The sequence below is a fragment of the Medicago truncatula genome, chromosome 6, assembly GCF_003473485.1.
Source record: "Medicago truncatula cultivar Jemalong A17 chromosome 6, MtrunA17r5.0-ANR, whole genome shotgun sequence".
Lineage (NCBI taxonomy): Eukaryota > Viridiplantae > Streptophyta > Magnoliopsida > Fabales > Fabaceae > Medicago > Medicago truncatula.
In genome coordinates this window covers 42,735,519-42,741,518 of record NC_053047.1, presented here as the reverse complement: position 1 = coordinate 42,741,518, position 6,000 = coordinate 42,735,519, and positions in this window count along the sequence as shown.

Below are 6,000 nucleotides of genomic sequence, written 5' to 3'. Positions count from 1 at the left end.
GATTATGAAGTTGTCATGTTGTATACGAATTATGAGTATGATGTTATATGATTATGATTAAGATGTTGATTATGAAGTTAAATGATGCTGTTATGATGTTGTTTATGATATCGAGTTATGACTGTTGATATGATGAGTACATGATATGGTTTAGGAGTCGTTAAAAGAATTACTATTACTAATTGATGGAGTTTAAGTTGTTAGTTGCATTTGATGAATTATACATTATTATTATTGATTGTGAATCTCACCCCTTCTGCTTGAAAATGTTGCTCTTCGTATGAGTAACTTGCAGGTGATCGAGAGTAGGTTGCTGTGTTTTTGCTGTCGTGAGTGGCTATCCCTCACTGAGTCGTTTAGGTGCTCTAATACGTAACGGGATGGGAACTTTGTTGCATGCTTTTCTATTCCTTACGTATTGTTTATAAATTTACATGATTAAGTTGTTAATTGGATTTTTATGAGATGTTTTGATGAGGCCTTCGTGCCAAGACTTTTTATGTTAATGAATTTAATCCGCTGCAAAGTTTGAATTAATATGTTGAAGGATAAATTAGTTAATTGACTTATTTTTGATTTTATGAAGTTTAACATTCCGTTTAAGGTGTTTTACTCTGATTTTTACGAGAAATTTTAAAGTTGGGAAAACGGGGTGTTACAACCTCAAGGTCGTCACCTTCGATGCAACAAAAACATCGTATGTAAGATTTCACACCCATCTTACATAATCTTCGTAGTAAAAGAGCTCAACCCTTTTACAACTGCAAAACTCAACATGACTATGATGCATGGACATACAGTAAGGACTCAATAATGCAATCACCTCCAATTTTCACAACAATATAAAGGACATCTTCCAAATATATTGATCATCTCCACAACATTCGCATTATCAAGAAATTACGTCCATACAACATTCCGGTCATAAACAATTAAGAGTCAACATTCCATACATCATATAGTTTCACCATTTCAAATATTTCTCATATTCCAAGTAAGAGAAAATACAACATCTCAGGATAAGTATCATATTCAACATCTACAATTCATCACACACCTTCATTTAGACACATAAGGCTAGTCACGAAAGATTATAAGACAATTGGCTAAAAGAATCATTTTTGGTGAAATTTGTATCAAGTAGCAACTGGCTAACATTGATAATACCCAAGATAAAATAAATTGTTCAAGTTTGAAGCTCACAAGATAAACCTAATCAATCATGTAATCATAAGCTTAAGCCACTTACAAACTATTAGACATTAGTTCAAAGTATAGCTTAAGTCCGTGTGAGAAAACCCAAATTTACATTTTTCACATTTCCACCCGAAATCCAAGTTTGACATGATTAAGACAATCAACCAACATTACAAGCTTTGTCTAAGTCTATAGGAACTGTAGACCCAACTTGTAACCTTAGTTAGTTCGCAAAAGTTCGTTTCGACAAAATCCGACATTTTCCAAAATTTCAAGTTCCAAACCAAAATGAAGAATCCCAATTTCGAATGAGCAAAACTTGTTCCAGTAGAATTAGGAGCCCAAACAGATGTTTAATAAGTTGAAAGAATCATTTTACAAAGCTCGGGTTGGCCCTCTAAGACCCGGAACAAAAAATAGAGAAGTGCTGGAAAAAGGCAGGTCGCTTAAGCGAACGAGTTCTAGTGAGCTCAGTTTTGCTCGCTTACCTGGTCGCTTCTGACTCTCGTAAGCGACCAGTCTTATGAGTACTCGCTTGGCGTTCGCTTAAGCGACCATTCATAATTCTACAGAAAAATGTTACGGGTTTCACCTCTTTTTCACCCAAAACCCCCAATTTTGATCACCTGATGGCCAAATGTGTTTCAAGAAATTGTTTATAGGTCAATATAACAAAAAGGGTTCCCAAATACACAATCAAATGGAAACTAAGGACATATGAGTACAATTCACCAATCAACCCATTTCAACAACAACAACTCATTTCTCATCACCAATTCATGAATTATGAATACCCAAGCCATGAATCATCAACAACAACATCACTTAGCAATAACAACATCAATTGAACATGGTTCTCATCATAATTCAACCACAATATAGCATAATTCATCCAATTGAGCATAATTCACAAGTTAGCACTTATACACACTTTGAACATGCAAATTCACAACAACAATTCAATTATCATCAATTTCATGCATACAAACATATCATCCTAGTTAGAGCACGAATTTTAACATCTATGAACAATTAATCAATTATCTAATTAATCACTTATTCATACAATAATTGAAAAAATTACACTAAAATGATTATGATGAATTCTAACCCCCTTACCTTAGTTAGATTAATTCCCTAGCTCAAGCTTCACTTTAGCTCCTAGCTCTCTTCCAATCCTTGAATCTTCAAGTTCCTCTCCTCTCTAACCCTTTTCTTCTTTGCTCCCACTTTCTCTCTCTAACTCTCTCAAAATATCTATGTAAATGAAAGTGTGACGAAATTTCCTATAAGACAATGTTTATATAGGATGTCCCCTTAATGGGCCTAACCCTAAAACTTAGTGGACTTAACCCACTCCAACTCAATTCTAAAATGTTTCCACACTCTAACGGTAAAACACTACAACAGTCTCTTAACGGTAAAATTCTAATAACTAATCACTAGGATAGTAACTTAGCAAAAATAACGGTTCTCACTAACTACTAAAAGTAATTCTCACCAAAAGTTACTGATTTACTCTTACACTCAAAATGACCAAAATACCCCTAATTCCAAAATGACTATATTACCCTTCTAACACGAAAACCCATGAAAATGCACCCAATGAATAATGATCATACATAAGCACATATAAACACATAATAAAACAAATAAAAATAAATCTAACGAAAATCGGGCTGTTACACCGAACTCTGATTTAAGTTCTGACTCATGCTTTGACTCTGAGCTTGAGAAGTGTTAAGGTCACGACAATATATGCATAATTTGTTACAATATAAAAGTGCAATATATATATATATATATATATATATAGGGCATTTCAAATGAGAGGACTTAATAATAACCATTGGATCTAAACTAATCATGTTACTTCATCAATAGCTATGCAGTCAATTAAACAAAAAAACACAACTCTTCGTCTTTCTCTGCACACGCTTCTCAATGCAACTTGTACAAAACCCTTTAGCTGGCGATGGCGATGCTTACTGCTTTTGTTAGAAGATTTCTATGGCCACCTAAATCATACATACCCCAATTGACTGTTTTTTCTTTCTTTCTATTTTCTATTTTTGTGACCCGTTTCTTATCAATTGATTAAATTTTTTAAAAAGGGTTAATTTAAGGTTGGATTTGAACAATAGTAGAACTAAACTATAATTTCACTCTTAATCAAATCAGCTTGTGATTATTTGTTAGTTTTCTACGAAATTACTCTAACTAATTGGAATTTCTCTCCCAAAGCTATCATAATCTTTATTTTCTTTAACAAAATCTTATTATATTTTCTTTCTATTGAACCTAAATTGAGGGAGAGGAAAGAAAGGAACAGAAGAACGTTGAAGAGATCCTTTCTATAGAGAGAAAAATCAAGGAAGAACAATACATAGAAGAGGTAAAAAGAGCAGTCACTTATGCCTTATGCAATATATATATTTTTTTTTTTTAGGCATTTAGACATTTTCTGAAGAAAAGACATCTACAATTTTACTTTTAATTAAAATCAAAATTTTATAAAAATAATCATACGCATTATACAACGCCAGAAAATATTATACGCAATAGCGTAACAAAAAACCAGACACACATAAAGTATTACTCTAAACACTAATGTGTGTGTGTGTATTTGTGAGGTTGAAGAAAGAAAATAAAAATATTTGGTATCATTAAATGACAACGTGAGTAAAAATATTTGTGAGGTTGTGATGATTAAACGATATTGAAATTAAATATATAAATGATAAAAAGATAATAAAATTCCTTTGAAAAAAGGTAATAAAATTAAATGGGACCTCCTTACAAAAAATTAAATGCAACGGTTCAAAAAAAAAATTAAATGGAAGAAAAAAACGTATTGAAATATAATATTAAAAAATAAAAGAAAATGATCCCAATGTGAATTGAAGAGAGATACTTGTGAAATAAATTGTTGAGAAGTAGTTTTTTGAAGTAGCATTCAACAACTTTTGGCCAAAGCTTATACCGTTCAATTTTATACATTAAAAAAAGTATATTTTTTAGTAAGTACTTAACTGATATTGTATTTGACCTAACTTCTCTTTAAAAATGTAGAGAAGTTGAAAAAAAATGGGTCAGACGGTATCTTATTCACCTACAACAGCAGTGTAGAAGCAACTGAATTTGGAAGAAAAAATTGACAGCGTGAATAAAAATATTTGTGAGGTTGTGATGGTTAAACGATATTGAAATTAAATATATAAGTGATAAAAAGATAATAAATTTTCTTTGAAAAAAAGATAAAATTAAATGGAACCTCCTTAAAAAATTAAATGGAACGGTTGAAAAAAATAAAGTTAAATGAAAGAAAAAAACATGTTGAAATATAATATTAAAAAATAAAGAAAAGGTTCCCAGTGTGAGTTGAAAAGAGGTGTTTGTGAAATAAATTGTCGAGAAATAGTTTTTTAAAGTAACATTCAACAGCTTCTGGTCAAAGCTCATTCCATTCAATTTTATGCGTTCAAAAAAGTTCTTTTTTTAGTAAGTACTTAATTGATATTGTGTTTGGCCTAACTTCTCCTTAAAAATGTAGAGAAGTTTGAAAAAGTCGGGTCAAACGATACCTTAATCTCCCACAGCGGCAATGTAGAAACAACTGAATTTGGGAGAAAAAATTGAAAAATAGTTAAAAATATAAAAATTGGAAAATAATTAAAAGTTATTAAAAAATATAAAAATTAGAAAATAATTAAAAAAAAATTGGTTAGGGGCAAAATGGAAATTCATAGACCATTGTTAAAATAAAAACTCAACCAATTAGTAGATTATCAAATTGCCCTTATAGAGGCAAAATGGTAAATTTAAAGGACATGGATTTTCTTATTTGTATATAGATAAAATGAAGTATACTAATAATACAAAAGTAAGGATGATATAGGTGAATAAGACAAGACTCTTGTAGCTCAATAACAAAACACCTGTCTTTCGCAACATAACGTGGGATGAGGCACTACGGCGACACGATAAGGGAGAGATGAGGCGGAGATTTCACCGTTCCCATTCTTCCTCTACGTTTTTCTTCATTCATAAAAGGCTAAATTGTATTTTCGGTCCCTTAACTATTTAGGTAGTACCGCTTTGGTCCCTTAATTTATTTTGGTCCCTTAACTTCTCTCCGTTATACATTTTGGTCCTTTCTATTAGTTTTAATTCAAAAACGTTAGGTTTTCTTCATTTTCTTTTGGAATTTTTCAGAGATTCTTGTTCTTGAAGGTTGATGGAGATGATATGAAGATGAAAAAGAGGAGACGAAGATGAAGAAAACCTAACGTTTTTGAATTAAAACTAACAGAAAGGATCAAAATGTGCAACAGAGAGAAGTTAAAGGACCAAAATAAATCTAATTTTAATTATGGGACCAAAGCGATACTACCTAAATAGTTAATGGACCAAAAATGCAATTTAGCCTTGATAAAAAAATATAATTTTCACAACATTGTCTTACTTTTTTACCTGCTTCTTTTTTAGGATACACGTATGTGAAATATTTTATAAGTATCATTTGTGTATATGTGGAGTAGCATATAAATATCTAAAATTATTATTTTTTAAATTAAAATAACTAATTTCGATACTTCGTGGATACATATATGCGAGTATCCGTAAAATATTGATATTTGCTATGTATCTGATATCATTTCCGTGTTTGGAAAATCCGAGCTTCATAGATTGAGAGCTATCAGTCAAAGACCTCCACTAAATCTCTAGTTTGACAACAACTTGATATGTTTTTATTGGTCAAATTAGCCGTAAGAGTCGGCAAAATCAGCAGAGCAACTAAAT